At 40.6% G+C, this 27,989-nt stretch overlaps 2 protein-coding genes across 3 annotated transcripts in view; one reads left to right on the forward strand and one right to left on the reverse strand.

Annotated features, from left to right (window-relative positions):
* LOC128744687 (galactosylgalactosylxylosylprotein 3-beta-glucuronosyltransferase P) overlaps positions 1 to 22,756 on the reverse strand; it is a 138,811-nt gene extending 116,055 nt beyond the window's left edge. For both annotated transcript variants that reach the window (XM_053841854.1, XM_053841855.1), the window contains exon 1: positions 21,686 to 22,756. The gene's annotated coding sequence lies outside the window, so the exon portion shown is untranslated. The remainder of the gene's footprint in view (positions 1 to 21,685) is intronic.
* Positions 1 to 27,989, forward strand: part of LOC128739389 (serine proteinase stubble-like) — a 116,231-nt gene that overhangs the window by 79,191 nt on the left and 9,051 nt on the right. The window lies entirely within an intron of this gene.

The following is a 27,989-nucleotide window of genomic DNA, read 5'->3' on the forward strand; positions in this document are numbered from 1 at the left end:
CAAACGATAGAGTTTTTAATTTCAAGAAACTATTCTAAAGGTTCGATAAACCTAAAACCAAGTTTTCCCAGTCAAACCTCTAGTGCGCACGTTTTCTTTGGTTTGGGGTTATAGTGCGCACGAGTAATTGTGTTACAAAAGTAGGCGCGAGTGTTCGAGGGTTAATATCTTTTGACCGGTACAACCAATTCTTATGAAATTTTGCATATATATTCGTAGTGCCAAAGCCTCTCGTTTGATATTAAAATAATTGAAATTAGGTAAATTATCTTGGTTAAAACCATTACAAATTATTGTTAATTTTGGTGTGGTGTATACGGTTGCTCATAACTTTCAAATTAAACGTCCAATCAAAAAACCATTCAGTGATTTATTAGGATATATTATCTTTCAAATGAGACTAATAGCGCATAAATCGGTTTGACCATCTCTGAGAAACAGGCGATAATTATTACCTTGTCAAAACAGGTTTTTTAAGCATAACTTTTAAACTACTTGTTTGTTTTCAATTAAAAATTCCTGAATAATTTAGCTTTAATAAGGGCTTTCATTTGATACTAAGATCGTTTAAATCGGTCATGTAGTTCTAGAGAAACCTGTGTCACGTATTTTTCACATTTTTGCTTATAACTTTTAAACGAAACGTCGTGTCACGAAGCAACTCAATAGTGATCTACTAGACAATAATACCTTTCAAACAAAAGTAATAGCGAACGATTCGGTTCAGCCATCTCTGAGAAACAGGCGATAGAAAAAATCATTACATACATACACACACACACACATACACACAGACATTGCTCAAATCGTCGAAACCTATCGATTGGTATATGTGACTTGGCCCTCCGGGCCTCAGATCAATTTCGTGTTTTTCGACCAATTTTTAAACCTTTGTTATAGTATAACAAAGGTAAAAAGATAAAAGTTTGCCAAAAAGAGCCTAGCGGCAACCAATCTGAAACATTAGATTATTTCCAGGGAGTGAATGGAAGGTGTGGTTTGTCCCATCCACACAAAGGACGATCCGTTCAATTACTGTAATTACCGCAGCATTACGCTGATCAACGCCGCCTACAAGTTGCTCTTTCACATCTTGTTACGTTCTCTATTCCCAATAGCTATGCTATGGACTGTATGGGGTCCCGTTTTACTACGCATCACATTTTCACACTCCAACAAATCTTTCAAAAATGTCGGGTGAACAACGTACCCACGCATAATATTTTCGTAGATTTCAAGGCGGCATACGATATAATGGACCGCGCCGAGCTATGGTAGATAATGCACAAGTTCGGTTTCCCGTATAAACTGACGCTGCTGATCAAAGCTATCCTTAAGAGGGTTTCGGAGGCCCTTTCGAGTCTCTTCAAATCGCGCAGAGGGGTGTATGATTGTGACGTAATAAGAATAATAAAAAAAATCAGAGGGGTTGTGTACAAGACACGACCGCATATATAGGTGACGCAGGACTACGTAAGACTCTTTGTGTTGATAGTAGCATGTATCCATGCTTGTAATCGTTCGATTCTTCATGTATACATGCTATATGCAACATATATACATGCTACATGCATTGCATGTAACATTTATCAAAGTAGTAACATTGCATACCTTCAATTCTCAAAAGATTGTGCATTTGACAACAATTTAACAAAATCAAGAACACAAACTATTGCTTTCCTGCTACCTTACTGAAATTAAAGATTGTTTTTATTATCCATGGTTTCCCACGTTGAAGGGATTTTACCAATTTAATCCTATTTTATCAACAGCACATCTTTTCACTACACTTCTAATGAAACGGCAAGCATGCGTGTTCATACAGAGTCGTATTACAACCGAACACTACAGCTGTAGCACATTTTTCCAACACAGATATCAAATTCGCCTAGGTTTAATCGTCTCGCAGTAAAGAATTTACGATCTGTTGTGACAACGAACTTGTGTCATTTTTTCTGGCACACTTCCCTAACACAGACATCAAATTGGACTAGGTTTAATCGCGTTCGTAAGAAATTTGTTGGCACGAAGGGGCTTTGTCGCTCTCTCTGGCGTACTTCCCAAGCAAGGACATCAATATGGTCTAGGTTGAACCGCGGTGCTAAGAAATCTTGTTGAAATGAGGAAACTGTCACTTGTTTTGGCTTACTTCCCAAGCACAGATGTCAAATTGGTATAGGTTTAGATCATCGTAAAGAATCTTCCAACCAATCACGAAGCGAGAATTCTGGTAAAACATAGGTTCATTATTTTCAATTTTTCAATAGTTCAACATCAAGAATTCATACTTTTCTTCATTTGGGTCAATTCTTAGAAGATTTTCCGATCGATTGGGGTAAGAATATTGAAAATCGATCGGAAAACCGCTGAACTATTAGAGCTCAAAACCTTTCATTTTTCGTGACGCTCGCGTTTTTCAAAATCCAAAATGTGATAAAAATGCGACATAAATTATTATTCAACACCTGCTTTAAATTTGATAAAAATGTAGTCCAAAATCTGGTCCACAATTTAGTCCAAATCTGTTTCTAAATCTGCAACATAATTTGATAAAAAAAACTGGTCCGCAATCCAGGTGTAGGATTTGGTTCAAAACCTGATTCCAAAATCTGGTTGGTGCTTTAAAATCTAATCAAAAATGTGGCCCAAAATCTGGTTTATGTTCTGGTCCAATTCCAGAATCTGGACCCCAGTTTGATACAAAACCGGCCTAAAATCTAATAAAAAATGTTTAGAATCAGGACAAGGTCCACAATCAACCAATATTATTTAAAATCTGGTCCCAATATGATAAAAATGTGGTCCAAAATCAGGTCTAGAGAGTGATGCAGCTCCAAGGTCTGGTTCAGGTCCAGAATCTGATCTTAGTTTTAAACGTTCAATATGTGATTAAAAATCTTATCCTAAATCTGGTACAAAACTGATAGAAATGTAGTCCAAAATCTGACCTAGAATCTGATGCAGGTCCAGAATGTGGTTTAGATCACGTCTAGGAGATGGGTCCAAAATCTAATCCAAAATCTGGTCAAAAATCCAATCTGATCTGATGAAAATGTGGTTTAAAATTTGGTTCAGAATTTAGTCCAAATCCGTTCCAAAATCTGAAACAAAAGTTGCTAGAAAATGTGGTCCACTTAACTACAAAATCTGGTTGGTGGTTTAAGAACTGATCAAAAAGGTGTTCCCCCAAATCTTCTCAAAAATGTGCTCTGTGATCTGATCAAAAATGTGGTCCAAATTATGGTTTATAACTTGGTTCAGTTACAGAATTTTGCCCAAAGTTTGATCCGAAATCTGATAAAAGAGAGGACCAAAATGTGGTACAGGTCCAGAATTTGGTCCAAGAGTCCAAAATCTGGTTTTAGTTCAGAATGTGGTCTAATATCTGGTCCAAAAATGTGATCAAAAGTTGTTCCAAATCTTGTTCCTAAATTTGGAACAAAATTTAATAAATAGTATGGTCCGGAATTTAGCGCAGTTTGAGAATCTGGTTGGTTGTTTAAAATATTATCATAAATAACAAACTTGGAACTGCACTGATGCTAGAAACGAAGGAGTGCTAAAGCGGGCCTTCGCCAAGAGCGCCACAATGTCACGCTACTGCTCTGGACAGAGTGAGTTGTGATGTTCTGCCGTTCGTGGCTCTTGCCGTATGATGGGGTGTACGATGGGAATCTCTCCAAGCAGTGCCTGTAGCTCGTGATTCATACATTTCCGCCACTCTCCGCTTTCCGTTTATACTCCACCAAAAATAGTCCGCAACACCTTTCGTTCAAAAACTCTCTGAAGTCCGTAGAGGACTACCGGTCTGATTAGCGTTTTGTACATCATCAGCTTTGTGCGGCGGCGCATGCTTCCAGGTCGAAGCATCTTGCGGAGGGAAAAGTAGGCTCGATTTCCAGCTTGAATGCGTCGTTGGATCTTCTTACGCGTATTTTTGTCGGCGGTAACCAGAGATCCCAAATATACGAACTCATCAACAGGGCTTGTTCGTTCACTTTGACTCAAAGTTGATTCATTTGACAGTACCGTCTCAGCGGAGCAAAATTTGACAAAGTTGTGTATGGAACATTTGTAGAACTAGTTATCATTTTCAATTTTGCTGAAGAGTGTTTTGCTGTATCTTTTGTTATTACGATGATACAATGCTAGTACATCATTAGTAACTAAATGAGCATTCATTTAGTCACTAATAAGGTACTAGCATTGTAGCACCGTAAATACAAAAGATACAGTAAAACTTTATTCAGCAAAATTGTAGATAATAACTGGTTCTACAAATGTCCCATACATAACTTTGTTAAATTTTGCTCGACTGAGACGGTATTGGCAAATGAATCAACATTGAGTCAAAGTGAACGAACAAGCCCTGCTCATCAACCACTCCCAGTTCAACACCATCAATAATCACTGTCCGTGGTAGGCAAACGTTGCTTTCTCTGGAGCCTCTTCCTACCATATATTTGGTTTTCGACGCATTAATTTGTAATCCTATCCTCCTAGCCTCCGTTTTAAGTCTGGCGTAGATTGCGTCCGCCGTCCCAAGGTTTCTAGTAATGATGTCGAGGTCGTCTGCGAAGGCTAGGAGTTGGCTAATTTTGTTGAAGATCGTTCCTCTTGTTTCGATGCCCGCTCGCCGGATCACACCATCAGTAGCGATGTTGAATAACATACAGGACAGTCCATCTCCTAGCCGCAACCTTCTGCGCAATTCGAAAGGACTTGTGAGTGTCCCCGAAACGCGCACATCACTCGCTCCAGAGTAGCTTTGATCAGTCGCGTCAGTTTGCCCGGAAAACCGTACTTGTGCATTATCTGCTATAGCTGTTCTCGTTCAACTGTATCGTATGTTGTCCAAAAATCCTCGAAAATATGATGCGTGGGCACGTTGTTCTCTCGACATTTCTGGAGGACATGTCGGAGAATAAAAATTTGATCTGTAGTAGCACGAGCCCCCATAAAGCCCGCCTGATACTGCCCTACGAATTCTCGCTATTGGGGATAGGCGACGCAACAAAATCTGGAAGAGCACCTTGTAGGCGGCTTTGACCAACGTGATGCCGCGGTAATTACAGCAGTCTAGCCGGTCGCCCTTTTTGTAGATGGGACAGACTACACCTCCCATCCACTCCGATAGTTTCTCCACCTCCCAAATTTTAGAAATTATTCAATGAAGTGCCGCTGCTAATAACACTTAGAAATTCCCTTAATCTTCTAACATCAGCTATAAAACAATTATACTGCTAAGCGGCCTACTCTTCCGAAGGTTATTATAAGTAAAACTTCTTTTAAAGTAAGGCTATTAACTCAAGCATCTTATTACGCTCTGTTGAAAGCAGCAATAAAACCAATTATGAGCTGTGGCAGATAATGCTAGAACATGGTTTTCCGACGAAACTAGTTACGCTGATTCGTGCGACGCCGGACGGATCCAAATCATGCATTAGAATAGCGGGTGAGACCTCAGCTGCCTTCGTGACGTTGGATGGACTGAAGCAAGGGGATGCACTCTCTAACCTGCTATTCATCATTGCCTTGGAAGGTGCATTACGAAGGGCAAACGTGGAAAGGAATGGAACTATCATCACGAAATCTCACATGCTTCTTGGTTTTGCGGATGACGTCGATGTCATCGGAATCAACCGTAGAGCAGTGGAAGAGGCCTTCAGGCCCTTTAAAAGGGAAGCGGCGAGATTGGGACTTACCATTAACACCGCCAAAACGAAGGTGCCAATGGTTGCTGGTAGGGAACGTGGGAGCCTAAGTGGTGTTGGTGCCGAGGCGAAGTTAGATGGGGAATTTATATGCCTTGGTACACTTGTGACATGTGACAACGATGTAAGCCGCGAAGTGAAACGACTAATTGCAGCCGCGAACCGGGCTTTCTACGGATTACGTAGCCAGCTGAAGTTTGCAAATTAGCACAAAACTGGCGATCTACAGAACACTAATCCTCCCGGTGGCCCTTAATGGACACGAATCATGGACGCTAAAGGAAGCTGATCGGCAAGTGCTTGGGGTTTTTGAGCGTAAAATTCTGCGATCTATACTTGGTGCCAAAATAGAAAACGGAGTGTTGCGCAGAAGCATGAATCACGAGCTGTACCAAGTATACAAATATGCTGATATAGTGAAGGTAGTGCAATGTGGCAGGCTGCGGTGGGCTGGACACGTGGCCAGAATGCCCGATGAAAGAGTAGCCAAAACTATTTTCAGCAGAGAACCAGGAAGAGGCCGTAGACTCCGAGGCAGACCCCGCACCCGGTGGGTGTGTGCTGTCGAAGACGATGCACGTTCAGCTGGTGTTCGTGGGGATTGGAGAACGGCAGCCCAGGACCGACGGTACTGGAGGACCATAATTCGTTCGGCGCAGGATCGGTAACGGACCGTTGCCACTAAAGTAAAGTAAGTAAGCCTTTTGCTATTTAGCAGTTACCGCCGTAATTTAATAAAGCTGTTCGCTTTATAACTTTGTTCTACAAAGTTATGAAGCACAATCCTTGCTGCGTAAAAGAACATAAATTAGCCAGCCAATTTTGTTAACTTAAAAATATATAGCCATTAGCAGCAAAGTTAAAGTTCTACTGTCCGATCATCCCGATCGTTATGGTTCACAGCAACCATAATAATGAACCTGAAAGAATATTCAGATAACTTTGCAGCAATTTCAGCAGTTGTGCAGCATATGCGCATCAAAATTTATGGTAGGTATGATAGGTGGTTATGGTTATGGTAGGTTTAATGGTAGCTGGCTAAAATTAACTCGCCGTCGAAATTTTGCAATTTTTTAAAATCAGTTGTTTATATCTTTTGTATATATATTCGATTCATCAATCTCAATTTGCGACAAAATCGTTCTAGTTGCATTCTGTGACATGAAAATCGATTGATAATGACTTGCGCTTTGCTACTCATGATTTACTTTGATGAATTTTTGTTTGCGTGCTAAGAAATGCTCGAATATGACAATATGGCATAACAAAAAATGTTTCCAGTGTTGAACTCTAGTATTCTTCATGATAGTATCAATAAATCCGTTTGGTCAGGGTGTATACTATAAAACTAAAAGATTTATTGTGGTTTGACAAGCGACCACAATAAAATCAATTTTGTATTGGCACGCCATTGTATTGCTACGCCTTCTCAAAGCAAGTTAATAAGAGATGTGGCACAGCCATTTAGTTTAATCGTGGTAGGGGGAACTCGTCTATGCTCGAACACCTAAGGTTTTTCAGATAAAACTCAACAAATACCGGGTTTATTACATCTATTTTCACTTGAATGATGTAGAGAAAAACAATATTTTAGGCAAAAAAAATAGAAGGTAACAAGATTTGCGCTGCAAGGTTAATTTTGAAAGTAGACTGTATTTTGTATACAAATTAGCTCAATTCGAAAGCTGTCCTCTATGCTTGGACATGAAAAAATGATCTATTAAAACCTGCATCAATAGAGGAAAAAGATCCTAGAACAATTTAAAACTCCGGTCCCAATCTTGTGAGTCCAGTCCTTGCAGGTTTGCTGTACAAAAGTGGAATAAAGTTCTATTCACATAATTTTTTTGTTGAGTGTGCTGGTAATGCGGAATGCACGTGAAAATGTACGCGGCAACTCCATTTACAAGGCAGGTTGATAGGTTGACATCAAACTGATATTTTGCTGCAATTTTTTTCTGATTTTTTCTACCTTTTACATTGCTTAACTAATTTTATTTCACATAGGAATCAAAGATACAACAATTCTACATGAAGTAAGCAAATTTCGCTGATTACTTTACAGTCCGGTCATAGAGGACACGGCACAGTTTTAAAAAATTAAGTTTTTTCATCAAAATCTTGTATTTTTATGTCAAATTGAAACTGTTTCAGAAAACAACTTTATCAAGCCAACGTTCAGAAATATGACATCTTTTATTTATAAAAAATATTTTCAACTGCACTTTTATGAAATTTACTCGATTCTCTTTGTTTTGTTGGTTGAACCGTTCGACAGTTCTCATTTGTTTACCTTTTAAAACAAAGATGTCAGAATTGGGACACCTTGAAATCTTGCAGTTTACTATTGTTACATGCTTTCCGATTATTTTTATAAAGCTTTGTTTTTGAGAAATCCTAGTGTCCGGCCATAGAGGCTGTCCGGCCATAGGCAACTTCCCCCGAATACAACCACAACAACCGAATACAGTCACAATAAATCTGCTTTATTAACAGTTTTACTAAGGTTTTATAGCTTGCTAAAAATATATCATAACTGAGACATTTTCATCTAATCGACTTCGCGACATCACCATAAATTTAGTTTTAGTTATGTTCAATTTCAATTGCTTATACTTCAACCATCTACTAAGAGAACGCAAATCTTCATTTAAGTGTAAAACGGCTTCGTGCAAATCCTTAGCTGCAATGAACAACACAGTGTCGTCTGCAAAAAGATTAATATCGCAAAAATGTGAAACGCAGCGCCTGCCGTTAATGTACATAATAAACAAAAGGGGCCCTAATACACTTCCTTGGGACACACCTAGATCGTTTCTCACAGCATTAGATACAAAATCATTAACAGTAGTCCTTTGAGATTTATCAGACCATTTTAACGCGGTACTCGTAATTCCAAAGCGCTTGATTGTTCTCAACAATAAGGGCCTTGAAATTGTTTCAAAAGCGCGTTTTAGGTCAAAGAAAACAGCAACTATTGTATCCTTCTGCTCTAAGTAGTCTTTACATTTTGCTAATGCCAAGTTCAATGCGGTTTCATAAGAATGACCTTCTCGATAACCCGATTGTTCTGGAATCAACAAGGAATTTGTACTCAAATATTCCAGCAGCTGATCTTTAACAGCAAGCTCTAGGATTTTTTCTAAAGTGTGCAACATGTTGATGGGACGAAACTCTTCGGCTTTAATCGTTCCAGCAACTTTTTGAATCGGAACAATTAAAAAAATTTCGGTTTTTACAAATTGAAAAAGTACTATGCCCCCTTAAACCTTCAGCAGAAGCCACCAGACAAAAGATGATACTTGGTTCCAACTCCTTGAAAAAGATGTCAAATACATTGAAACGTCGGGCATAGACAAAATAAAGTGTCGTTTTGCTTTGCCAATTAACTGCTCTGCTAAAAAGATAAAAAGAAAGTTGGTTAAAACGTAGAGTACCATGCTGCATCAAAATCCGGACGGTACCAATATCCGGACACCATCATTAATTTATCCTTATTAAGCAATAAAATAAGCAATTTATGAGGTGTGGCTAAGTAAATAACTTTGCAAATATAACTAAGATCATTTAAACATAATCGGTGGTTAAGTAGGCTGCGCGAAATAACGAAATAAATCCAAACATAACGTTGGTGTCAAACAGTGTCTGTTTTCTGCGATTTTTTTCAGAGTACTGAAAAGTAGTGCTTTCAAACTTTAAGGTTTTGGGGACAAATTATTACAAAGAACCCAAATTTTTAGGCTTAGCATCAACAAAGAAGGTTAGTTGTTATTAATTGTGCCAGTGTTATTCATTAAAGTGTTGGGATAAAGTATATTTTAATGAATAATTAGGCTGTCGGGATTCAAAACCATGTTTTTAAATCCGGACATACTTCACTATTGATGGTAAACTACTTGTTGGTTTTCTTAGAAAATCCAAGAGGACGCGTTTAACCAGACAAAAGCTGTGGTACGAGGAGGAGTCTCGATTCATGGAATCATAAACATATTAGGAATTCCAAAAACTACGCATGAAGATAAGGTGAATTCGAGATATGTTAGTAATCGAAAGAACATTCAGGATGCGTGTTCAAATGAGGATGAGAAAATCATGTTGGATTACATTGTTGCAAATGCAGAGGAAGGATATCTGGTCACCGCAAAAATAATGATTCAAGGTAGCCGTAAAATGTCTTGGGAAGTCAGAAGAGTTTTAATACAGATATCCCGGCCGTGAGTGCATCAGATGATTTAAGCAACCTGAGATTAAGATCAAACCATCTATGATTATGAAAACTATTAGATCTAAATAAATGAAATAACTTCTTATTGATCCGTTCTTTACAGAATACATCTTTTTACTTATCAAATACATGCCTTAAATACTTTAAAGCGTTCAATGAGAAGTACCTAATCACTTTCGTTCTCTGACTACGTAGGTAATTTCTTCAGTGCCGTACTTAACTAAAATCGTATCTTTAATGACACAATAGTGGAATTAAAGATGAAATATGTATAGAAGACTGTTTATTTAGTAGTTCTTATTACAATTGATAAGTTGTTTGCCTATAGGCATAAATTTCTAAGACAAAATATTGTCTGTCCGGAAAACGATTCAAAAGTGTCCGGATTTTGATTCATTGAGATGTGAGGTGTCCGGATTTATGAACAAGACATAGCTTTTTGTTTCTTTTATTTTAATGTATTTTATTGAGTTTTTATTAAAAAATGTAAGTGTTACTGTAAGTTTAAGCTTTATATTTGATTATAATACAAAGCATTTATCGTTACGTTGCGAAATTACTTTTTACGAAGCATATTAAAAATATGACCTGCTTAAGTGTCCGGATAGTGATGCAGCACGGTAGTCGAATTAAAAGGAACTGCTCAAAACTGTTCTCTTTCAACCGTGAATTTCACTAAGACGCTCAGAAATAGTTTATAATTAGGTTCATCCAATTGATGCCTCCGTCAACAATGTTGAGCCCACATTTTTTCAACGTTCAAGTGATAACTTTCTACGTTGAATAGTACGAATTTGGTAACAGTATAAGAAACTCATCAAAAGTTTTTGTGACAGGCAGTCCCTGTACGTTTGCTCTACTCCAATCCTTCACGTGTGGATCTATTTAATAACGAACAAAAAGCTTCCGTAAGCGCATTTCAGTTTAATTTTCACGACGTCTTTCAAAGGAAGAGGAAAATTGCCCTATTTCACATTGCATGATCCATCCAACCTACCTACCTGATTGCCTGGCAAGTCATAACGTGTGATACATTAGCCTAATTTATTATGCAACACGCCACGCGGAAAAACGGCGGCGGCCGCGGCGTTCTCCCAGGAAAGGTGTGCGGTGTGGTGCGCTGCACCCGTCGTGTGTGTGCCGTTTTCGAAAATGTTACAATTATTTAACCTCACAGGAGCTGAGTCATGAATGTAGCGATAGCAAGCAAAAGAAAAAAAACTGAGATGTAACTTGTACGATTTCTTTTACAACGGATATGCTGCTTCCTACCCCCTGGGCGGTAATACGTTTGTGAAGCTGCACCAGAAGACGACAGCAGCGATAAAATTTTAATCATCGTTAAACATGAGCGCTAACCTGTCAGATTTTCTTTCTTGTAGCTTTCCGCTTCCACGACCCCACCGCGGCTGCGTAATATTCCTACAGGACTACTACGAAGCGGGCGCGGCCGGGAGGTTGGGGCGTACCGGCAGAGGAACAATAAGCAGCACATCAACATCAAATCCGTTACCGCTTCGGTTATTGTCCATCCAGAGAGTTGAAACATGAATACCGTGATAATGCGATACGGTGAATACAGGGTACATACGCGTAGTTGAAGGGAAGGGGGGGGGGGGGGGTTACAAAGGATTTAAGTAGCACAACTCACGCTATTAACTAATGGGGGCTGTGCTAGTTACTACAAGTCTACCGATTAGATTTCGGAATTCTCAACCTGGAATATTATCGTCTTCAAGCTGCGTGTAAGCATTGGTACCCCATCAATAATTAACAACAAGATTAGATTTTTCCACTTTTTGTTGATCGTGGAACAAAACTTGACCATCCCTAAGAGACGGCTCTAGCTCTAAATAACTCAATTGTTTAAGTTTTCTCAAGCGATCCAGCGCTCACACTCACTGGCACGCTGGTGCGTGCCAACATAATGGAAATTCCTGTTGTGACCTATTTCCTTCCTCATCTTGCCGGTTGTTGGTCTAGCAGGCATGTCTCAATCATACGTCTAGAATAAAAATATTACATGCGAACAGCGTTTTTATGTTTTTTTTTCTCTCCTCAATCTGCAAACCCGAGACTACGGAAAAAATGATAACGAAACCATATAGTAGCGGTTCAAAAGTTGAACAGCGGAAAAAAATGATAGCGTGGAATGTTTAATTTATCACTGCTTGTTTGAAGAGTTGTGGTAGGCATGTGTGTGCTCAGAATTTACTATTTTTGTTTCTTGATATGAAATAATTTTGTTTGTGAATGAAATTAAAAGAATGTTCCGTTTCATTCTGCTATTTTGAAGTATGATAGTTCTTAATGACGTTAAACTGGCCATAACCGATCCAATCTTCCGCCATCAGGGTCTGCGTGTGGAGTCCCTTGTCCCTCTGGATGCAGCAATACCGGCACTAAGACAGAAAAACTAAGACGGGTTATCTCAGACAAACCTGCGACCGCGCTTCCAGCCGTGCAGCGTGAACATGAAAAACCCTCTCGTTGTTGCCCAAGTGTAGCACTACATGCCAGAGTAGTAAGAGTTTTACGCTGTATTAGGACTAACCGGGAATATTCCGGATTAAATTATCGGTGTGGTAAATGGCAAGCACAGGCACTAATACTTATCATGCGACACCTCAAATTACGCCAGAATTTAAAAACTAGACTAATCGACTAATCAGATCTGTTACAGTCAAATTTCGTTAATTGCACAAGCTTATCGCCGATTTCGACAAAAACCTTAATTAATTAATCTGAGCTGTTTTCACTAACAGTTCAAGTGTTATTCATGTCATCCTTTGGCTTAATCAGATCAGCCCGTCTAACGAAAGTTTTTCTCAAAATCGACGATAAGTTTAGCGCAATTAACAAAATTTGACTGTACCTAGCATCACGTTGGTTATATTTGGACATGTTCCGGGGACTTCCGGGAACAAGTGGTAACGAAGTCTAACAAGTTTGTAGTTATGGATCTGCCGGGAATGAAAGCATGTTGGTCAGAGGAGATATGAGATTTCGTTGCTTGTAGAATTCGGTCGCTGACGATAATCTCGAACAGTTTCGAGGCGGCGGAAAGGCTGGTAATCCCACGGTAATTTCTGACGTCACGACGATCACCACTTTTATACACGGGAAACATGTATGACAGCTTCCAGCTTGCAGGAAATTCTCCCCCAACGAATGATCGGTTAAATATGGCGGCTAACGGCTCAGCAAAAGAACTAGCACAGCGACAGAAAACAACAGCCGGGATTCCATCCGGTCCAGGAACGTACGAGCTTTTTAACTTTTTTGAGGCAGCAACAATCATGGCGGGCGAAATTTCAAACGTATCCAGGTCTACAGAATCCAGTAAGACATTAGACGCGGCAAGTTCGGCGTCTGCATCGGACGATTGTTCAGCTTGAAAGACTGAAGCAAAATGTATCGCACAGAAATCACATGTTTCGGCTTCACTCGTAGATTCTCTGCCATCGTAAACCATGTTAGATGGGATTGACTGATTTGTCCTCTTCGTATTCACAAAACTCCAAAACGATTTTGGATTCCGACGCAAACCAAACTGCACCCTTAGAACGTACGACTTATAAAGTGCAGCATTTAACTTTCTGTAGTTCTGTAGTGCTGTAGAACATGAACAAAAACTCATCATACGACACCTTAAATCACACTAAAACTTTAAAATAGATCCATGTAAGCCAAATTGAGTACCTAGAACCACAATGACCAATTCCGGACATGGTTTTATTATCAAACAAATATTGTATTGTATTATTGACTTCCCTAAGGGTTCCCGGAGTCCTCCAAATATGTCCAGATATGACCAAATCTGACCCTAAATAGCAGATTTAGCTTCCATTGATCTAGTTATCGAATTCTAATGTGATTTAAGGTGTCGCACGATAAGTTTTTGTTCATGGACGAAGCTGACCACTTGTCTGGGTGCTCCCGGAAGTCCCAGGAACATGTCCAAAGGTAACCAACGTTGGTGCTAGGTAGTTGATCTGTTTTCCATTGATCTAGATTTTAAATTTTAGGGTAATTTGAGGTGCCGCATGATAAGTTTTTGTTCATGTTCAATACTGGTAATTTCTCACAACGTTAATTTAATCCGGAACATTCCCGGCTAGTCCAATTACAACGAAAAACTCCTAAAATGGTCGCCAATAGGCATACGTTGCTTAATAATCAATACCAGCTGTGATTTACGTTAATTTTGGAAGTGTCATTGAAGATTTTTATTTACTTTATATGAGCAATCTGTCCTTTCAAACTTCAAAAGGGCGTAACTAAATTGGCTCAGAGGTGTAGGATGTCTATACAAAAGAAGTGGCATTTGTTGTTTGAATTGCCTATTTTATTTTTTAATAACGGTATTTTGAACACCGTGCATGTGCGACCTCCCGTCAACGAAAATACTGAAGGTTATCCTAAGTGCTCTGCTCCCAATAAGGTTAAAACCTTCACGTACATCTGCAACAAACATGGTCCATGAAGCACGGATGTCTGATGGTTATGTTACGGAAACCCATCTCAAGCAGAAGATTAGCGTGTACCTCCTTGCGTACTGCACAACGTCAACAGCTGCCTGTAATCGTGCTTCGACCCAAAAGTCATCGATAAACGCTTTAACGAACCTACTGACTCTATCACCGCCCAGCCGAAATTCGAACCCACGACGACGACCAGCATCGTCCCAGAGCCTCTAGATCAGTGCTCCGATTTCATTCTGAATATCGTTTTGACAAACGTGGCCATCACCGCAGATCCGGAGGTCTGTCAGAGGAGCTCGAGCTAACATTCGATCATTATTTCGCATATTGCTAAAGCTGGCCGAAATGGGGGACAGTCGATTCCGGTCAAACTACAATCGTGCGAACTGAGTCGATATCCAGAGTATCGTCGACGAGAATAACAATCTTGAACAACCTCACAGGAAAGTAGACAAGACGCTAGAGGCCTTTTAAGAATCGATCACCATCGTCAATGAAGCAGCATTTCCCATACAACAACATCAGGCGAGTACTTCTTTCCAAATTGATCCTACCACCAAGAACCTCATGCAGGCCTACCGACGCCAATATGAACGAACTGATAAGAGGCGGAACATCTTGGCTAACGGTCTCTGCAGGGTGATCCAAGAGCAGAATCAAGATCTAAAAACAGGTTTTTTCAACATAACCCAACAAAACCATTCTGGTTTGGTGACCAAAATCTTCAAAAAGCGTCAAAACCTATGTTTGCTCTTGTTCCGTTTGGGGTTTTAGCTGAGGGTAATGTTCTAATCAGCCGCAATGAAAACTCACGCAGGATTAGCAGTTCATGTTGTCTCACAACTTGAGGTAGAACATCGTCAGCTCACACCAGAGTGGATTTTATCACTGAGGGAGTCGCCCGAGGTTGGTCGATCGAAAAGGAAAAATAAATCATCGAAGACGAGCTGACGGATCCTAATCTAAAAGACCCCCGGTTTCGAAAGTTCATTTAACACCGTAGGCAAACCCCTGTACTGACTAATCGTTCTGTTTCCTGGCATTATTGTCCCGTCAGCTTGCTCCCAGGCGTCTTCAAGCAGTTGGAAAAATCAATCCAAAGCCGAATTCTTTTCGATAAGCTGGTGAGAATGATGCCATCTTAGAGAAACACCATCCGGCAATGCAATCACGATGCCAACATTGTCCAGATCATCGGATCTGATTGAGGGAAAATTCAGGTTAACCCTGAAAGAAGACAAAACTTTGAAATTTGGCATCTACCGTAAACCAACTTCAACAGACCGTTTCATAACATCCGACTCCAACCATTTTGGAGCCCAAAAGCAAGCAGCATTCCACTCGATGGCCCACCGCCTTTTCAATATACCGTTAGAAGAAGAAGAGTTTAATGCGGAAAGGGAGAAAATACACAAAATCGCCGGACAGAATGGATATGACAGCAACTTTGTGAACAAAATCCTGCGGAAACATGAACGGAAAAGACACCGACAGAATGCAACAACTCTTCAACCAGACAGCGATGAGAAAGTTAGGATCAGCCTACCGTTTTATCCAATTATAACAAACTCGATCAAAAACATTCTTCACCAACATGGATTTGCGACAGCCTTCAAAAGCAGCTGCACTCTACGGGAAATGTTGTGCAACCTCAAAGACAAAATCCCGCTTGAGGAACAATCTGGAATATATCAAATTCCATGCCAAGATTGCCCCGCTATCTACATTGGACAAACACGTCGCAAATTTAAAATTAGACTAAGGGAACATAGGAAGGCCGTGGAGCACAGCCGATCATGTGACTCTAGTGTAGCAGCGCACAGTGAAGAATTACGGCATAAAATAAATTGGGAGAGTGCGAAATTAATCAAAACCATTAAGAAGGTTTCACTGCTAAATGCATGGGAATCAATGTATATCGCCAATGCAGAGAAACCTCTTATGAATGGAGATGATCCACCAATAATTTCCCCTCTCTTTGGATTGGCCAAAAAGTGAGATCAAGTTAACAATTTCTCCCGCTCTTCGACGTGGATACAACCAGATAAACAATGCGTAATCAGTTGGACATCGGCATCGTCCTGATGATAGGCATAGAATGCCTGAAACCGGTCGACTCGTAGGTAAAAATAATTTTTGTTAATATTGTTTTTATCTTTAAATGTTGTAAGAGTGATACGTGTTTGTGTCTTGTCCACCAAATTTATTAACCCTGAATAATGCATGTTCGGAAATATTCAACATTCCTGGTGTGCTCCAAGGAAGTGTCCTAAGACCATTTTTGTTCAACAAAAATGGACAAGATTTCATAATTTCATAAAATATTGTTTTATGAAATTTTATTCATTTGACAAACTCAGGATCTCGTATTTCCCTGTAACGGATACTTCTTTTTTTGGATGTTGTTTGCTTTAATAGTTAATAATTCTATTTCTGAGACTGTCGCAGTGGCCTTTTAACCCAATGCCCTTCTGGCATACAAAACAATTCTATTTCTAGAATACCAATACAGATTAAAGGCAATATTCATGAAAGCAATTTTTTTCAGCAATTCAGAAAAATATTACGTGGAAAAGGTTTTTCACGAAATATTCCACAGCGGTCGAAAACTTAAAAATTGTCGAAATTCTATCACCTGTCACTTGGAAAACTTACAAAATATTTTTTTTTAAATTGCCTTTATGAATTTTATTATTCTGATGAAAATTTCATAGCATTATGGGGTCGAAGCCAACAGTTCGTTGGGCCCAACCAACATCTTAGCGGTCTTCTGGATATACTAGAACTCGAGACTGTATTGCCTTGACTAACATGACTTGGTGGCTATCGATATATCATCGCAAGTGACGTGAATGCTCGACACGAAGTGTTGGACACCCGAAAGAAAAATCACAACGACACCATCCTGGTGTAATATTTCGAAGCCAGTCCAATCACGGAGGTGTTCGATTAGCCGTCAGCCGATCACTACCTAAGGTCAGTCAAGCTGACTTCCCCCCTGAAACGGTGGACAGTCAAAACCTTGGCGAAAGCTGCACCGTGCCAACTAGGCCAAGAACATCGTCTGAATGTCGCCTTGGTGCTAGAATCTCTACAGTGAACAACCGCCGTCGTCGGTATCATATGGGCGACAGGGAAGCTGCTATAGCAATATCTACAGGCGCGTAATACTAACTTACTGATGACCGACGAAAAAGGATCATAACCAATCGTCTCTCTAGGGTAATCCAGAAGAGTATTTAAGATCTTAGGAATAGGGGGCGTACCGCACAGTTAGCTTCGAGTTACGAAGCTGATCTAACAAGTCAGTCGTCGTATGACGAACCTCGGTCGAAAGGTGTTACTAAAGTTAGTAAGATCGTAATTGTCGTGTACTCTAATAACCGGCGGCAGATTCTATCGAAAAAGAAGAGTCAAGTCTTAAAGACGTTTATTATCACAATAGATCAAAATACTGGTCGCAGTGATAATGTCCATACAGAAAAAAAACGTTTATAGCCGAAGGCTTTGCTTCGAAAGATTTCCCCCCATTTAAAACTGTTCCGGTCCATGACCAAATGCCATCAAAAAGAGACCAAAAGCACTCCGTTTTTTTATATCTAGAGGTTCAGCTAAGCTGTACGAGCCCTCCGTTGCTAATATAGTCACCTACGATGGTGGATTAGACAGGTTGGCATAAGATGAAGACAAAATCACCAAGGCGAGCTCTTGTCGATGGTTCTAAAAACAATTAGATCCACAGATTCATGCACATTCAGCATTGAGAGCTAATTTCCCTTGTAGGAAGCATTGAGGCTTATTTCCTTTTGTAAAAAATGTAAAAGCTGGCCAGGGGCATCTCCGCACTCAAATCGAGGAATGATTCTTCTGTTTATAAGAAAGAGGTATCGAAAGGATATCCCCAAGCTGTTTGAAAAATCAATCTGGAAGCGAATTATTTTCTTCGCTGATGAGAATGGTGTCTTTCCCGAGAAACAGTTTGGTTTTCATAAGGGAAGGTCCGTCATCCGTCAACTCAATCAAGGTACCCGAACCTAGGGTATCCTAAACAGGATTGACTATAGCGCCTCAACCAAACAGAATTCGTAAAAGTGTCGTATTGGGCAATTGTAAAGTTAATTAAAAAAGTAAAGCAAAGCCTAGGTGCTACATTCCGTTATCGAAACTTGAACTTCTGTTGTTATACGAAAGACTTTGCAGCCAGCAGTTAGAGTATAGGACAATGACAGGGCCAGTTGCTATGATCCTATCAACTTTAACAGTTTCTCTCAGTCGAGATTCGAACATACGACGACTGGCGTATTAGGCCAGCATCATACATCGGGGCCAACTGGGAGACCGCATCTACAATATTGGTGAAGAAAGTACAGTTCTTTCTTTTTTATTTATAGTGCATAAAGCTACAGTGAATGCTCTTTTTGCTTATTGGTAGCTATTATACTTTCTTCGACAATATTGTAGATAATAATTAGCTCTACAATTGCCCTATGCACCACTTATACGAATCCTGTTTGGATGAAGCGCTGAAGATAAAACAGCAAAAACGAAATAAAGAGAGCAAATCAAGCCAATTCCTGAATAATGTCCATTCGCGGACATTTAAGTGCACCAGTAGGTGTGCCCCAAGGAAGGATTCTGGAACCCATTATGTATAGCATATAAAGGCATTTTTCAACATTATCGTTCAAAATGGGCCGAAGGGTCCCATTCATGATATTTTGTTCCCATGCACAGCTAATGGAATTATGAACGTATTTGAACATCTCAAGTTCTCCTATTTTCCCGATTTTTTTGAATAGGAATTATTTTGAAATACATTTGACAATGTGTCACAAAAAAAATTTTTTTTTAAAGTTATTTTTCGCAGCAATCATAAAATTAGAAAAGCTATATTTTATCACGTGCAAAATCATTAGTGTTTTCCTTTTTCCCTAATACTAATCTCTTAATAGTGATATTACACAATTGCATTATTTTTTGCTCCCGAGTTATGGCCGACAAACCCATGACGGCACCTAACCGGTAATCATCAAATTTACATCATTAATACATTAAAACTCAGTGAATGAAAAAAATTTAAAGCTTTTCCTGGAGGTAGAATTCAGTTTTTCCCATATTTTTGTAGTTTTTCACTACCGTGAAAAATTTTTCCTCATAATTTTTCAGGATTGTCTGAAAAACGTATTTCAACTATCGTCATAAAAAATATTTGTTCTACGATGCTGTTTACTCTCCGGCAAATCGTTCAGAAATGTCGCGAGTACAACATGCTCACACATCATAATTTCGTAGATTTCAAGGCAGCATACGATACAGTCGATCGCGAATCGCGCAGAGGGTTGCGGCAAGCAGATGGACTGTCCTATAATTTATTCAACATCGCTACTGAAGGTGTGATATGGCGGGCGGAAATTGAAACGAAAGGTACGATCTTAAGCAAGAGTAGACAGGTCCTAGCCTTCGCAGACGACCTCGACATCATTACTAGAAACCTTTAGACGGCGGAGGAATTCCACGCAAGACTGAAAACGGAGGCTATGAGCATTGGGCTACAAATCAATGCGTCGAAAACTAATTATATGGTAGAAAACCACAGAGAAAATAACGTTTACCTTGATATGGTTTATTATTATTATTATTATTACGGGTAAGGAGATTCAAACTGGAAGCCGTGCTCTACTTTTCCCTCCGCAATACGGTTCATTCGAGGAGCATACGCCGGCGCACAAAGCTGTCAATGTACAAAATGCTAATCAGACCGATAGTCTTCTACGATCTGGAGACAGTAACTTTGCTTACGGAAGACATACGTGCACTTGCCGTATTTGTACGAAAGTTGTTGCGGACTGTTTTTAGCAGAGTACAAACGACTAGCGGAGAGTGGCATACACATTTGGACCACCAGTTGCAGGAACTACTTGGAAAGATTACCACCGTACACCTGGCGAAAGTTGGGTCGGTCTTGTCGTAAGAATGCCGGACAATTGTGCAGTGATATGCGTTCTCTTCAAAAATCCATTGGCATCAGGAATAGAGAGGCCCAATGTGCTGGATATCTCGACCAGGTTAGAACCGACTTGCGTATGTCAAGTAGCTCTACTTTATTGGCGACGAGTAGCCCAGGACCGAGTACAGTGGAGAGGAATTCTTAACACGGCAAGAGCCGCCTCGGCTCTACGCTGGTCGTAAGTCTACGAGGGATGGTTCCTGAAATATAAACTTTTAAAACCGGTATATGCTTAAGAAAATCGATTTTTTCTTATATAAGGCCATTGCAAATCATTTTCAAAGTTTTTGTCACCCGCCCTCCCTTGGAAATTGGTTTGAAAAATCGGGGGGCAAAAAAATAATTTGTAAGATATGAGTGAATTTTTTTTTATAAAATCAATTGTCTGTGGGTTTTCATGGTTTGAGGATCAATCAGATCTTAATTTTTTGCAGAAAGGGTATTTTTTACTAAATATATTTCAGATTTTTCAGAGTTTTTCAGATTGTAGAGTCTGAAAAACTCTAAAAAATCTGAAATATATTTAGTAAAAAATACTCTTTCTGCAAAAAATTAAGATCTGATTGATCCTCAAACCATGAAAACCAATAAAAAATGAATATTTTTTATGTTTTTGCTAGACATTGCCCATCACTTTAATTCAATTTTGATTCATTCAACCGCGTCGCGTCAGCCAAGCAGAGTTTTGAAAAGTTATGTATGCTCATTTCTTTTCAATATTGCTGAATAAAGCTTTACTGTATCTTTTGTATTCACGGCGCTATAAGGCAGCTACTCAGTTGATAACCAAATGAATGTTCACTTAAGTACCAACACGTTGGGGTTGCAACATTGTAGCACCGAATCAAAATTGATTCAAAGTGTAATTGAAAGAGAGCTGTAGTTTTGCAATTGTTGTCCACAGGCTTTTCATCCGAAGCGCGGCAAAACTGGCTTGAAAATTCAACTGATGATAATAATATTTTCCCGATTGTCCTCTAAAATCATTTCTCTGCCTCTTACCTAGGTCAAGGTTGGGCCCAGTTTGAGTATTCTCATTGAAAAACTATAATAGATTGAATTTTTTCTCTCTTTTGAACTCAGTATTAGAAATCGATAGCATTAAAAAATTCTAAAAAAATCGAAAACACAATCAACAAACTACGACCGATAACACGTCAACATCGATTCATCTAAAGCTACCACTTAAAGTAATTCAGGTTGACCTAATTCATCAGGCCAACGACACAGACGAAATCAAAATAAATTACTTTACCTCTGAACTGACAGGTCGATTTATTAGAACTTTTCCTTGTGGTCGCAAAACAGTTACTGCGAAACCCGTGTGCCGCACTATGCCATTCAATCAGTCACGAAAAACGGGCTCTGCTGGTAGGATCGTGTGGCCTCCAAGTTTTTCCGCAGAATTAAACGCTGTCAGCTCGGTTAAACCGTCGACTGATTTTCTTCCCTTAAAAAACTCCACAGAAATTTTCCACCACCACAGTAACACAGCAGTTGTGAAACTTTTCACTAATAGAATTAATCACCTAGATAATACCGCCTTTCAGAGACGTCCGTCCGAACGGAGAATCCGAATCGGATATCACAATTTCCCTCGCTAGCCCCAAAGCGGAGACGTCCACACGATGCCGGAAACACGGTCAGCCTTGGCAGGTAGCTCGATTCCGATCCGTAGACTAGATCAGGCTAGACAATTTGCACTCCGGCGGGCCAAAACAAACGGGGATTTCAATGCACACAGACAAACACACACAGACACTCGGTGGCTTTGGTGTTGGCAGATAGAGAAGGTCCTGTCGGGGCTGGCACCCGAACGCACACAGTCTCAGCTGGTGGGTTTTCACTGGCTACAGTCAGGAAAAACACTCCTGTCCGCACACACCCAAACAGAAGAGCCTGTGCAGTGTTTCCGAACGTAAGCTCTCCTATCTGCAGTGGGCTCTTCTCGCACTTCACTGAAATATCATGCAGACGGGAATATATATTAACCTTTGACCAATTTACACAGGCTCGGCCTTTCCTGTCAGCGAATTTGATGGTCGATTTCACTTTACACCAACAGCTCTTCCGTGCTTTTTTTGGAATGATACAAACTCGTACGAAATACTTGATCAATCGATAATTCTTATAGGCACTGACCCAATCCTCCACAATAGAATATCCGTCATCTAATTAAAAAGTCTAATTTTATTGCCAATTTTGTCCTGTTTTGACAACACCTTTCGCAGGATATTGGGAGGCGCTCTGCGGTCTGTCACTGCGGATGGTGACCGGAAGTGGGTGGCGCGTCGAACTCCGTTAGGACGACAGAACTGTCACGTCTCGTTACGACTAATGCTGCAAACCGACTGACTGGCTGTGTGATACACGCGAACCGCAAAGTGCTCTCAGCGATATGTGAATGCGATACTGCTTTACTCGGTTCTGTTAGAGTTAGAGCCGCAGACAGACCGTCTAGATCTAGACGACTCTACTATACAGGAGAACGCAGAGAACGCACCGTGTCGGAACTCGAAAATAAGTGAGTTCTACACTAGCAGGTTTCCCTGTTTGAGTTCTTTATGTGTGCTATGTATCTATGCTTGTGGTGCTACCAACCTATAGTTACTATATATATAGTTCGGCGGATAGAAAATTGGGAGCCAAATAAACGTCAAAAGCGGAGCCAAAAGCTTTTCAAAATCAAAAATGCAGGAGTAATGTTAAAAAAACACACTTTATTTTCATAGAACTAGCCATTTTCAACACCCGCCAGTGATTATTTTTCGTAAAAACTTGCCCATTTCATCATAATTTCAAATTTAATTTCATAAATCAGGGATGCCAATTCGCCTGGTTTTCTATCCGCCGAACTATATATATAGTAACTATATACCAACCTCCCCCTGCTAAGCGATGTTTTCGTCATAGTAACTGTGCAGTGTTGGCAGCTTGATAGCTAAACCCTCCTCCGGAGGAACAGTGCTATGCAATGTATACCTATTAAAAACCTTTTGGCAAATCAAATGTTAAAAAGATCATCAAATGGAATACTTTAAAATTAAATCAAATTATGCAGCATATTTTCCGCCAACCACATTTCCACTCATTTTCACGTTCGCTTTACTCCCGTATGTTGCACACTTTCACCATTCCTGTTTTGCTTTTGCTATTCGTATGTTTTCCAAAACAACGTTCTCGCAGCTGCGCATAATTTCTGCTTCCAACATCGATTGCGATACCAGCTGATGATAGCGCGGCGGCGGCGGGAACTCATTCTCCGCTGTGCACGCACGGCACAGAGCGCCGAACGGAACACAACCAACGTTCTCTCCTGAAGCTCCCGGATTTTGCGTTTATTTGTTGAAAACCACTGCTACCGCTGCGCTGCCTCATCCGACTATTATTATACAAGCGCACGATGAATTTTCATTATTATTTCAGTGCGTTTTCCCAGCGGTCTATCGATGTAGGTGCCTTCCATTAGACTCGGTGTAAGTCTAGGCGGCTTATTTTCCGCCGTCAGAAGCGACATGTTAACTAACGTACGGATACGGCAACAACAGCGAAACAAAAAAAAATCACCGTTCATATGAATAGTGTTCGCGGCCTTGCTGGTACCTACCTATTTACAGTATGCGTGTTGTTGATAAATCGGAAAACATGTAGAACTCAGCTTTGAACTTTTGAATGCAGTGGGCTAGCATCAATGATGAAAATTTAACGCATGATGCTGCGGCTTATGCGCTGGACATTGGTTTTACGTTCAACCCATTCTAGGTGGCCGATGATCCCTTGATTTAGAGTCAAATCTAATGACTCTTTCGTGCCAAGTACAAACAAAATGTATTAGATAAGGCCGACTTTTAATAAATGATTGGTCAGTAATTTTACAGCGAAAATAGTTTGTGTGATTCATAAGCTCAGCTAAAACAGTTTGAATACTAGAATGTTGTTAATTTTTGTGAAAAGAGAAGTTCAGTGAAAGACTGCAACCTGAGACGGTTCGAAAAGTGAAGAAGCGACTTATATGTGACATTCATGACGAAGTGCCAATCAAATGGTTAAAAAACTTAAAATATCCAACCTCGTGTTTTTCTCTTGACCTCATTATCAGGAATATAATTAATTTTTTAAAATGGTAGTTTTTTACAATTAACGGTCCCCTCGTTGCTTTATGGACGGAGCTGCTTCAATGATCCTCCCTTATCTCATTTTTCCTCCGCTCCTGGTCCCATTCTTTTTGGATCGTATTAACATCTTTGTTTCATTACTTCCTTCTACCGTCCCCTCCGTTGATTGTAAAAAACTACCGTTATAAAAAGTAATAAAATATTCGATCACCGCTTCCGACGCATCTTTAAAAAGGAGTTCGAAGGTCCACCCGTACAAGTGTCAAAAATCGCTAAGGGGGGACCCTACTCTAGAATGTCGGAAAAAACGAATTTAATTTTTTTGCAGTTACGAGAGGCGAATACCTTCAGAAATGTCACGTCAAAAAGATTGTTTTATATCTAACTAGCTGACCCGACAAACTTCGTATTGCCACAAATTAAACTGTGTTGTTCATAAATCGTGAATCTCGGATGACCTCTGTCACAATCTCGAGTTTTGCAAGTTTCTGAGGAGTTCATGGGTGTTTTAATATACAAATTTTCCTCAAAGTAAAGTAGAAAACAGCTCCCCCCATTGCTTAGCCTGATAAAATAAAGCGGATAGCATTTAAATATTCGCCATCATTACAAACCATTTCGCCGAATACCATTTTGCGAAACATCAATTCTCGGTTGACCATAACGCGGAATATAGAGTTTCGCAGAGTACCATTTCGCAAAAACTCTTACGCGGGATGTACCATTTCACGGAAAATCTTTTCGTAGAAAGTACCATTTCGCAGGGATGACCCAACTGAAGGAAAGTAATAGAGGTCAGTAGATCTAGGAAAATAAATAAACCTAGATAGAGGTGATCTCTACGGGGGGCTGCACCCCGCAGTAGCCGCTGCTTCCGACGGCAACACTCGCGGCCTGTGGGCGTCTCGCGCTGAATTATCTAAAATGTTACTATTGATAGTTTCTGGTAGTATTGTTATGTTTTATGAAAGTCTAAAATTTCTCGAGTTCGATTAGTTTTTGAGTTACGCAAAAAATTCGGTTTTATTTGTATGAGAGTCCTTATCCCCCTACCATAGGATTGAGGGGTCTCAAACCATCATAAAAAATTTCTGCCTCCAAAAACCTGTACATGCCAAATTTGGTTCCATTTGCTTGATTAGTTCTCGAGTTATGACGATATTTGTATTTCATTTGTATGGAAGCTCCCCCTCTTAAAGGGGAGAGGGGTCATAATTCCCCTCCTAAAGACGGAAGGGTATCAATTCACCATAGAAAAAAAATCCGCCTACAAAAACACCCACATGCTAAATTTGGTTCCATTTGCTTGATTAGTTCTGGAGTTATGAAGAAATTTGTATTTCATTTGAATGGAAGCCCCCCCTCTTAAAGGGGAGAGGAGTCATAATTTCCCTTCTAAAGAGGGGAGGGCTCTCAATTTACCATAGAAAAAATTCTTGTCACAAAAAACGCCCACATGCCAAATTTTTGTTCCCCTTGCTTGATTAGTTCTCGAGTTATGCAGAAATTTGTGTTTTATTTGTATGGGAGCCCTCCCCCCCCATTAGTGAGAGGAGGGGTCTCTAACCATCATAAGAACCTTCCCTGACCCCAAAAACCTCTACATGCAAATTTTCACGCCAATTGGTTCAGTAGTTATCGATTCTATAAGGAACATCCCGACAGACAGACAGACAGACAGACAGACAGACAGACAGACAGACAGACAGACAGACAGACAGACAGACAGACAGACAGACAGACAGACAGACAGACAGACAGACAGACAGACAGACAGACAGACAGACAGACAGACAGACAGACAGACAGACAGACAGACAGACAGACAGACAGACAGACAGACAGACAGACAGACAGACAGACAGACAGACAGACAGACAGACAGACAGACAGACAGACAGACAGACAGACAGACAGACAGACAGACAGACAGACAGACAGACAGACAGACAGACAGACAGACAGACAGACAGACAGACAGACAGACAGACAGACAGACAGACAGACAGACAGACAGACAGACAGACAGACAGACAGACAGACAGACAGACAGACAGACAGACAGACAGACAGACAGACAGACAGACAGACAGACAGACAGACAGACAGACAGACAGACAGACAGACAGACAGACAGACAGACAGACAGACAGACAGACAGACAGACAGACAGACAGACAGACAGACAGACAGACAGACAGACAGACAGACAGACAGACAGACAGACAGACAGACAGACAGACAGACAGACAGACAGACAGACAGACAGACAGACAGACAGACAGACAGACAGACAGACAGACAGACAGACAGACAGACAGACAGACAGACAGACAGACAGACAGACAGACAGACAGACAGACAGACAGACAGACAGACAGACAGACAGACAGACAGACAGACAGACAGACAGACAGACAGACAGACAGACAGACAGACAGACAGACAGACAGACAGACAGACAGACAGACAGACAGACAGACAGACAGACAGACAGACAGACAGACAGACAGACAGACAGACAGACAGACAGACAGACAGACAGACAGACAGACAGACAGACAGACAGACAGACAGACAGACAGACAGACAGACAGACAGACAGACAGACAGACAGACAGACAGACAGACAGACAGACAGACAGACAGACAGACAGACAGACAGACAGACAGACAGACAGACAGACAGACAGACAGACAGACAGACAGACAGACAGACAGACAGACAGACAGACAGACAGACAGACAGACAGACAGACAGACAGACAGACAGACAGACAGACAGACAGACAGACAGACAGACAGACAGACAGACAGACAGACAGACAGACAGACAGACAGACAGACAGACAGACAGACAGACAGACAGACAGACAGACAGACAGACAGACAGACAGACAGACAGACAGACAGACAGACAGACAGACAGACAGACAGACAGACAGACAGACAGACAGACAGACAGACAGACAGACAGACAGACAGACAGACAGACAGACAGACAGACAGACAGACAGACAGACAGACAGACAGACAGACAGACAGACAGACAGACAGACAGACAGACAGACAGACAGACAGACAGACAGACAGACAGACAGACAGACAGACAGACAGACAGACAGACAGACAGACAGACAGACAGACAGACAGACAGACAGACAGACAGACAGACAGACAGACAGACAGACAGACAGACAGACAGACAGACAGACAGACAGACAGACAGACAGACAGACAGACAGACAGACAGACAGACAGACAGACAGACAGACAGACAGACAGACAGACAGACAGACAGACAGACAGACAGACAGACAGACAGACAGACAGACAGACAGACAGACAGACAGACAGACAGACAGACAGACAGACAGACAGACAGACAGACAGACAGACAGACAGACAGACAGACAGACAGACAGACAGACAGACAGACAGACA

The sequence above is a fragment of the Sabethes cyaneus genome, chromosome 3, assembly GCF_943734655.1.
Source record: "Sabethes cyaneus chromosome 3, idSabCyanKW18_F2, whole genome shotgun sequence".
NCBI classification, from domain to species: Eukaryota; Metazoa; Arthropoda; class Insecta; order Diptera; family Culicidae; genus Sabethes; species Sabethes cyaneus.